The following is a 10,013-nucleotide window of genomic DNA, read 5'->3' on the forward strand; positions in this document are numbered from 1 at the left end:
GCAGTCTGACCTGGTGATTAGCATCAACAATGATATTCCAGAACCATGCCTGCCTGCAACTTTGGAGGGACTGCCTTAGGAGACTAGAGGAAACTAAAGTAGAGCCTGGTTTTGCAGCAGCAACCTCAGCACCAACATTCTTTTTTTTTCTTTTCCAAATTCAATTTTTATTAATTTTAAAAATAGTAATATTATCATTCATTGCAAATACACACAAAAAGGTGGACTTCCCGCACACATCTCTTCGTGAATCATCAACTATAAAGTTTACCCTTGCTATAATAATAATTCAAAACATAAATTCAAACCCTTACAAACATAGCTAATCTACCCAACCTGCAGTTTTTTTACTAAATTTCAAACCCTGCTGTAAAGTCCATAGTAGGAAAGTAATTCTTTAGATACAACAAAAATGGTTTCCAATCTTCTTTAAAACATTCCAAATTTTGGTCTCTTATTAGTGCTGTAAGTTTTGCCATCTCCGCATATTCCAAAATTTTTATCAGCCAGTCTTCTTTTGAAAGCAGTTCATTACTCTTCCATTTCTGTGCATATATAATTCTGGCCGCCGTAGAAGCATACATAAAAAATGTTAAATTAGTTGTAGAGATTACACCTTGTGTTATTCCCAGTAGGAAGGATTCTGGCTTCTTAAGAAATGTCATTTTAAATATTTTCTTTAATTCATTATATATCATATCCCAATAGGCTTTAGCCTTCCCACAGGTCCACCACATATGAAAAAAGGTGCCTTCAGAATGTCCACACTTCCAACATATGTTTGAAACATTTTTATATATTAATGCCAATTTTTTTGGTGTCAGATACCATCTATACACCATTTTATAATAGTTTTCTTTTATAGCATAACATGCAGTGAATTTTAAATCATTTTTCCATAACTTTTCCCAGGCTGCCATTTCTATATTACGCCCCACATCTTGAGCCCACTTTATCATAGTCGTTTTAACCACTTCCTCTCTTGTTTCCTCCAGAAGCAACAGTTTATACATTTTAGAAACTAATTTTTCATCATTTTGACATAATTCCTTCTCAAAATTTGAAGTCTGATCATCAAATCCAACTTTAAAATCTTTCTTATATATCTCATTTAACTGATGATACTAAAACCAATCTCTAACCAAATCTTGTATTTCAGTTAAACTTTTTAACTTACAATCCTTTTCCTGAAAATGTAACAAATCCCTATAGGTACCCCAACACATTTGCATATTTACTTCTTATGTGATAAGGCCTCAATCGGAGATATCCATAACGGAGTTTTAGATTCAAACCAATTTTTGTATTTTAACCACACCCTCATTAAACTCCTTCTCACATAGTGGTTCAAAAAGTCTTTATGTATTTTACTTTTTTCATACCACAGATACACATTCCATCCAAACCTTCTGTCAAATCCTTCCAAATCAAGAATTCTAGGGTTCCTTAATGTTATCCATTCTTTTAACCATGTCAAACAAACAGCATCAAAATATAACCTTAAGTGTGGCAAGGTAAGACCACCTCTTTCCTTTGCATCTGTTAAATTCTTAAAATTAATTCTTGCTCTTTCCCCCTGCCAAACAAACTTAGTTATGTCCTTCTGCCATTGCTTAAAACAAGTTAAAGTGTTAATTATGGGAATAGTCTGAAAAAGAAACAACATTTTAGGCAAGACATTCATTTTCACCACTGAAATTCTTCCCATTAAAGACAAATTCATTTTAGACCATCTTTGTAGATCTATTTTCACTGAATTCCATATTTTAACATAGTTGTTTATGAACAACAATGAGTTGTTGTTTGATAACCAGACCCCCAGATATTTAACTTTCTTCTCCACTTTCAAATCACTTATTTCAGAGAATCTATCCTTGGTTTTCTGATCCATATTTTTAGTTAAGTCCTTGGTCTTAGTCTTATTTATATAGCACCAACATTCTTGATCCCCCCAAGGCCTCTTTTTGCCCCTGAGAAGACCCCTTTACCTCCCTTGGGAAAACCTGGGTCTCACTCATCACTGTGCTGCTGGATTCCCGCCAAGACTGAGCCGTTCTTTTTGGGGCTGCGCCATCTTGTTTTATGAGGTGATGCCTTATTCACCTCTCTATATCACTGCTGCCGGATATAGGAGTTTCCCATTTTCTGGGAAAACACACCAGCAGGGATTAAAAACCAACAGCCTCCTGCTCTCTAGGCAGGTTGATTCCCCACTGTGCCATTAGGTGGCCTCAGAAGCGGCGACTGCCATCTTAGCTGGGCCTGGGGTTTCTTTCCCTCCCAAGGCCCTGGTTTTCCTTGAAGATGGCGGATCAGGTAAGGGAGCTTTGAATTTGCCAACATCGCAGATAAAGTGCTCCCTGCCTGTGATGGCGAACACCAGTGGGACTCCGTTGACGGCTTGACAATGTGATGGGCTGCCGTGCGCCGAGCCTCGCAGCCCTAAGGTGGGAGACTGGACAGGGACATGGTAGCGTACTGCGCGGGCAGCTCTATGGCAGACATCACAGATGCTGTAGAAGCAGATGGCGTGGGCGGCTTTATATCAGTTGTTGCCAGCGCTGTTTCCGATGCTGTCCCGGGCAGCGGGGGGGGGGGGGGCTGTGAGAGACCTTATGTGGCCTGGGAAGAGTGTCACTGAACTGCTCCCTGCTCTGCAGATTAATATGTTCTAAACTGCCTCCGTAGTCCATGCACTGGGGCAGGGGGAGGGAGGCGGAGGAGTGGGTTGGATAAAGATAGGGTAAAAAAAAATGGATCCAAAGGAGGGAGCCATTGACTTTGGGGGGGGGGAGGAGGAGGAGGAGGCCTGCACTTTAGTTCCCACTCTCACTCATGCTGGATTGGCGCCCTTCCTAGAAGAGCATGCAATTTTTTAAGTCGAAGGGGTGGCCATTTTGGAGGACTCACTGTGCTGCCTCGAAGACCTATCCGCCTGATTTCTTCTGACCTTGGTGGAGGATTTGCTGTGATAGCCTCGAAAATCGCCTCTCACCTTCCGAAGGTTCCAGGGAGGCTGCAGATGAGGCACTGGCAGAACGGTGGGCCGCTGAAGACCGCGTCTCACAGCCCGAGGGCGGGAGACGCACGGTGGACTCGGCAGCATATGGCAAGGGAGGCTGAAAAGCGGCCGTCGCTGGAAGGGAAGACACTTCGGGTAGCTGATCAGCGGCCGATAGCGCTGCTGGTGGCGCCGCAGGAGGGAAAATGGGCAGACCTTCAATGGCCATTGTTGCTGCTATCAGGTTGTGGGAGGTGGGCCCCGAAAAAAGGCCGAGATTGACCTGGCCCTGCATTGCTTTGCCACAGTCCTCTCGTCTTGTCATTTCAATGAATGTCTGGAATAAACTGATGAGGTAATAAAAAATTCTTAACTTTACAACAATATTGTAAAGAATTATTAATTCTTTAATCTGAATCCTTGTGATTGTGAGAATCACCCTCATCTTCCAAGTATTATTAGGGCTTCAATTGGTTTAAGTAGATTAATTATGAGAGCTAATTTTAACTAGTGATGGCAAATTTTTATCAGTGGGTTGGTGAGTAAAAGGGACTCTTTATGCGAGTACCTAAGTTGGCATTATGGAGAATTGTAACTTTATTTAAAATCAGTTTAGTGATGCATTAGTTAAAATGCTAATTGATGTGTTTAGAAAACCAAAGAAACTCCATTTTTGCCCAGAAGACCTCATTCTAACTTAAAGTAACCTGGCCCAAACTCAGGGACATCACTGCCTCTCATGATTAACATCATTATCTCTCTCCAGCTAAATTGTATCTATGAAACTTGCTAACACAGCTAAGCTTCTCACTGCTAGAAAACAGGATCTAACCAAATAAGGAATAATCACCAGATGAACAATGAATCATTCGCATGCGTACTAGATACTTAGACCACCATTTTATTGCCACGTATACTGTGTCTAGGGTGTCAGCACCATTTAGATTATTTATATATATGTTAGGTGAGCCTGTAACCAAACTGTAATTGGTTTGAGAGCATGAGCCTACTCATTACCTATTGCTGACTGCAGACCAATAAAGCCTCAATCCTTGTGTCAGACTGATTGGTTAAGCGGACCCAGGAATGAGCCCCATCCACATCAATTTGGTGCTGTGGCTCGGATGTAGACTCCTGGGTGGTTGTCCGACCCATCCTGGAACCCGATACCCCAGCCAGTACTCTGCCTCTTGAGCGGAAAGGGATCTCGGGAAACCAGGATGCGCTGTTCACCACAACACGCTGCATCTGAGAACAGTGGGATGCAGGGGGGAGGGAGAGTGAATTCCAGAAAGGCGTCTCTTGGTAAGTACCCAGTCCGAGCAGGGGCGGGGGAAATGGTCTACGCAGCAATGAAAGTAGGATCCTACAATATTTGAGACCTTACTGCCAATAAAGGCCACTAGGTTCTCGGGGGTATTGTGCAGACTCTGTAGAACAGAAGATCGATTATACTAGAGTGTTAGCGCGGGGAAAACGGGGAATAGATTAGAACAAGTGGGAAATCCTATAGGAATTTCTACTCACCTTTAGAGTAAAGCACTTCTGTACAGAATCATGGCCATATTATGAACTCGAGTCAGAGGCCTCCAGGCCCTGAAAATAACACCCTTTTGCAACTGCTTTTATTTTATACACATAGCGGGAAATGTTAAGAACACCAATACCGTATGTGGAGGCCCACCAATGAAACCCCCTCCATATGTATTACCATCATGCTCCAAGCAGCTTCTCCTTTCCAGCATGCTATGGAGAACAAGGAAACTCTCTTAGTCTGTGAAGAGAGGGAGGGGTCTGAGGAAAGTATTAAAGAGGAAAGGATGATTGCCTTTTGCTAAAACCATGCTGTCTGTGTTCTGTTTCCAAGCTCAAACAGCTGCTTCAGCTGAGAAAAAGGGGGGAGGCGCATCGGCCTCCTCCACCCCTTGTGTTGCAAACAGTCTAATTTCCTGCTGCCGCTCTGTCCCAAGCCCAAAGAGAACACTGTTCTTGCTGCAAAAAGTTTCTCCGAACAAACGGCTGCTTTGCTTTTCTTTTTCTTCTTCTTTCTTCCTTCAACTGCTTGCAGTTGGAAAAGAGGAAAGAAAATGGAGTTTGAAGGAATGCGTGTGATGTAGTTCTGTGCAGGGAATTGTAGAGAAAAGACTGGAAGGAGATGTGAACAGAAGGGAAGGAATGTCTTAAGGGTTTTAGTTGGAAGTTGTTAAAAAGTTGAAAAGCACCTGTAAGCTGTGATGTGGAAAGGTAATATGGAATCACAGATTGTTTTGTGGATGACTGTAATAACAGTTTGTTTTGTTTGAGCTCCTTTCTTAACTGAGTTTTATGGGTAAATGATTGTTTGCCCTAAACATATTTAAAATGTTATAAAATCCTATGTGACCCATGTGAAATTCCCTGTTTAGTCCCTTGCTCTGTGAAATACACAAGACAAGCCTGTGTGTGTGTGTGTGTGCATGTTTCTGAGCGGGAGCCCAATGCTCTGGTTCTGTGCAGGAATCCTCATTTTGTTAAACTGCAATGATCTGGGGAAAAGCCAAAACCCCCATCAATCTTATAACTCATCCCTGAGAAGATGAGGTTTCTGTTGTATTTGTGAATGTATTCTAGTGACATGTCTTTTCCTGTAAACTGTTCCAGAACAAACTTGCTCTGACATTGGATTCCAAAATTTGCAGTTATTATATTAATTGAACATAAAATTGGTCGTGGCCTGAGCAACAGGGGGAACTTTCAGCAGTCCCAGCTGGCCACCTGGGGTGCTGACGTTTTCCTTCTTTGTGAGTCTCCCCCCACCCCACAAAAGGGAGGTGCTGCTTATGGCTGGCTAAATGCATTAGGCATAAGTTGATTGTGTTATTTCTGCCACTACTGAATGTCATAGGACTTTATATGTTATGCTTACTGATTTCCTTGACATGGTCTCTCTTACCTATTTTCTGTTAGCTCAAAACTTTGCTCTTTTCTCTAACCGGACATTTTCCCTTTTACTTTTTTCTCACAACTGTTAACTGACCTCTGGTGAACAATGATAACTCCGCCCATTTCCGGATGGGAGGAGGAAGGAGGTTCTCTGTAAAGCAGTTTGTGTTCCAGCCAGTTAATTGTGGGTGAGAATTAAAAATAGGATTTGAAGATAAATTAGTCTATTTGTTTTTTGTTTTTGCAAAATCTATGCAATATTTCTGCTAACTTTTTGATGTAAACTGAGAGCTAATAATCAAATGGTCTAAGGCTTAAATTTTAAATTTGTCTCATCTGCTAGCCCTGCTTTGCCTTCACAGTAGCTGAATCCCAGTAGCTGAATGATGAGATCCCAGATTTGAGATTTGATGAAAAGAATTTTGTTTTGCCACTCCTGCAAGTGGAAGGGAGTTCCAAAGTACCGGTTTGCATTTCACCTGGAAGACTTCCCAGTTTAAAAGGATCAAGCTTTGTATGTTACTGTGAAACCCATACCCTGTTTTCACAGCTCCTGATGAGAGACTTGACTTGATTATCACAGGTTTCACCCCTCTGCAAGATTATGGACCATTTTTCTGATAACACCTTTTGCTAAAGAGGCCTGTAAAAAGGGACACTTTGATTTGCTTCATGAGACATTAGGCCTTGCCCAGAAGTCTCAATCCTATTTCAACAAGGTATAGTATTTTTGCCTGGGGGCAGGGACTTTTTCTTTCTTATATAGGCTTCTCATGAGGATATTGTTACCCTACAAGGATGTCAAACCCTTACTCATTGGTCACTTGCTAGTTATGAGGCTAAAGATGGAGAGCTGGAACACCACAACTATCTACACATGACCTAGATGAAGATCCCAAAGCCAGATGTTACTGACGAATCACCCCTTTATGGAGAATAAAGTCAGGTATACTGGATGGAGATTGAATGCCCTGACAAAGGCCTGTAAATATGATTGTCAGCCAGTGTGGTGCAGTGGTTAGAGTGCTGGACTAGGACCGGGGAAACCCGAGTCCAAACCCTCATTCAGCCATGACACTTGCTGGGTGACACAGGGCCAGCCACTCAAATGGTCTGTCCTGCCTCACAGGGTTGTTGTAAGGAGGAAGAACAGGATACAGAAGAGACTGTGAGATGCCACATGGAAACAGAACTTTGTCAGCAGTTACACCCAAAGGGCCTTGGTGAAATTCAAGCGCTGGAGTTCTATGTTGCAGCCTCTCGAGTGATAAGACTATGTTTGACCTGTCAGGCAGCCCTGTCAGGCTTTAATGCTTCCTCAAAACCCCCAAATCATGAGGGGGGTGAAAATGTGGATGCCCTTTTTCCTTTTGACTTTGTTGCTTTGCCTTTTGCCCAGGATTGCCGTTTTGTCCTCGTGATCAGAGACCAGCCTACAACACAAGCCACCAAGCCCTAAATGCAGACATTATCCCCTGTTCTGGACTTCGGCGGGGAGAGGGGCCCAGGGCAAGAAGCGAAACAAAAACATAAATTGGAAAAAATGCCAAAAGACCACATTGAAAATAGCCTCAGGTCTTATCCATCCATTGTATTATTTGCCTTGAAAACTTGACTTTTCCTTTTGTGCTGATGGTTGGCACCCAGGGACTTAGTCTCAGGACGCTGTCCCTACATGGGGGGAGGGAATTGGTAACTCACTTGCCTGTCTTTCTCTCAAGTAAACAGGTTTGCAACCAACAGTGCCTTGAATTGTCTTTCCGAGAAGGATTGGTCCTCCCCAGATTGAAGGAGTACCTGGATCCAACCCTGACCCAGGAGCACTAACCATCAGCAGCAGCAGCTACCCGAGGGGAGTCCCTATCTGCGTTTCCAGTCCAACCCAATGGTGACAGAATGTCCATCTGCTGCCCTGTCCTGTGTTCAAGGAAGAGGGCCTAATGCAAAGTCCATCTTCCTGCTCCTGAGTGCTGTAGCAGAGGAATAGACAACGAATGCCTGAAGAGTGCCTGACAGCAAACAGGCAAGCCAATTTGTTTACTTTTCTCTGGAGTCATATGTGCAACAGCATCTCCCCAAGCCTTTAGTCACTCCTGTAAAGCCCTGGAACCATCCTACCCGGGTAAGATACCCTGCCAAAGACACTATTTCAAATTCTGCCAAAGACATTATATCAAATTGTCCACCGGGGGGGCGGGGGGCAGTCAAGGCTCCCAGACACATGAACGTTCAAGCTTGTCTATGGACACTAGTCAAACAGGCCAAAACAACACTGATCAGAGAACATTTAGGATAGCCAGAATCCTGCAATGTTGGACAAGAGCATTTGGAAGGCAGAACCAATTGAAGGACTAAAATGGCTTTTTAAAAAACCAAAAACCAAGGACTCTTAGTTTTTGGAATTCTAGGGCTCTCCATGGCCTCCTTTTGGCCATGGCAGACTCTAGAGGACACTAAGGGGGGGTGGGAGTTGATGACTTACATCACTTTCTTGTAGTGACTATGAGCTATAATTATGTTGGAAACCCTGCTATCCCCTGTGCTGTAAGGACATGAACCTCACATGCTTGCTTTCTGGTCATTTCCTTATTTGCTTCCCTGACACCTTGTGCCAATCATCTCATAGTTTCACCCAGAGCATCTACCTGCAAGTCTGCACCTTTCCCTAACTTACTGGTTCCTTTTTGCACTCTAAAGACATTAAGCTAGCCCAAGCTTTACCTGCCAGTTTTCTAAGACACCTGTATCCTTTAACTAATGTGACTGTACATGACTTCTCATTACCATTGCTTTCCATGAGCTGATAATCCATTAATCACCAGAAGCACCTGGTTCCACAATGCAAGGCTGTTATTGATACTTTATTTGGGATGGAGTTGGGTTAAGACAATGTTGCTTGCTATAAGTTGTATGATCTTTATATGTACACCTTGCTGCTATGTATAAAACCTTTTATCTATATCAAATCAGGCCGGATATGGGTGATTAAGGATATGTGTCTTAATTTATGGAATTATACTAATTATGCTTGTAGCTCTAGGATCTTGTATGCAATGTTTCTAGTTTTATTACCATGTGTACAGCCCATTTAGCACCTACCATTTCTGTAAAATCTATGCTTAGGCATCCCAAAATCACATGTCACAAATCCTTTAGCCACATGAAACACAGAACTATATTTCCAAGGCAAAGAAGATAATTCTAGTTATAGCATGTATTTTCTTTTTATTGATAGTCACATGTTGCTGCTTACAATGCATTCCAGCTTTAATCCAAATGTTTATGAGAACCTTTAAACCTCGCCATAATGTAAGACCTAATTATACAGCTGTACCTTTACAAGCCTTAAGACATCCTGAAGATTCAGGATAGTCCAATTTCAGGGGGGAATTGATTTGTTTAAAAAACCAAAGAAACTCCATTTTGCCCAGAAGACCTTATTCTAACTTAAAGTAACCTGGCCCCCAAAATCAGGGACATCACTGCCTCTCATGATTAACATCATTATCTCTCTCCAGCAAAATTGTACACAGCTAAGCTTCACATTGCTAGAAAACAGGATCTAACCGAATAAGGAATAATCACCAGATGAACAATGAATCATTCACATGCGTACTACTTAGACCACCATTTTATTGCCACATATACTGTGTCTAGCGTGTTAGCACCATCTTGATTGTTTGTATAAATGTAAGGTGCACCTGTAACCAAACCTTAATTGGTTTGAGAGCATGAGCCTACTGATTACCTATTGCTGACTGCAGAGCAATAAAGCCTCAATTAATAATTCCCAATCCTTGTGTCTGTCTGATTGGTTAAGTGGACCCAGGAACGAGCCCCATCCACCCAATGATTGATCAACTTAAAAATCTAGTTAGCAGCCCTACATTTCCCCCCATTTTAATAATTATGTACAGAACTGTAGTGCTTATACATGGCATTCTTAGATCAAATCCTTTGCTATGCACTCATATATACTCGGTAAGATGGACTATATAAGTAGTAACTACCATCTGTGGCTTTGAGTATCTTTGTTTTGTCTGAGAAAAGCCTCTAACTATTGTTAAGAGATGGTAGAAACGGAGTGCTT

At 42.3% G+C, this 10,013-nt stretch overlaps 1 long non-coding RNA gene across 6 annotated transcripts; it reads left to right on the forward strand.

Annotated features, from left to right (window-relative positions):
* The first annotated feature begins 2,593 nt into the window (after nucleotides 1–2,593).
* On the forward strand, nucleotides 2,594–9,717 carry LOC128353046 (uncharacterized). Of its 6 annotated transcripts, none has more exons than XR_008320793.1 (3): nucleotides 2,594–4,306; nucleotides 5,070–6,869; nucleotides 7,053–9,717. It is a non-coding gene; the product is annotated as an uncharacterized LOC128353046 (long non-coding RNA). The 6 variants fall into 6 exon arrangements; XR_008320795.1 differs by having other exon boundaries at nucleotides 7,323–9,717; XR_008320797.1 differs by having other exon boundaries at nucleotides 5,070–5,245; nucleotides 6,286–9,717.
* Nucleotides 9,718–10,013: the final 296 nt, after the last annotated feature.

The sequence above is a fragment of the Hemicordylus capensis genome, chromosome 4 (genome assembly GCF_027244095.1).
Source record: "Hemicordylus capensis ecotype Gifberg chromosome 4, rHemCap1.1.pri, whole genome shotgun sequence".
Lineage (NCBI taxonomy): Eukaryota > Metazoa > Chordata > Lepidosauria > Squamata > Cordylidae > Hemicordylus > Hemicordylus capensis.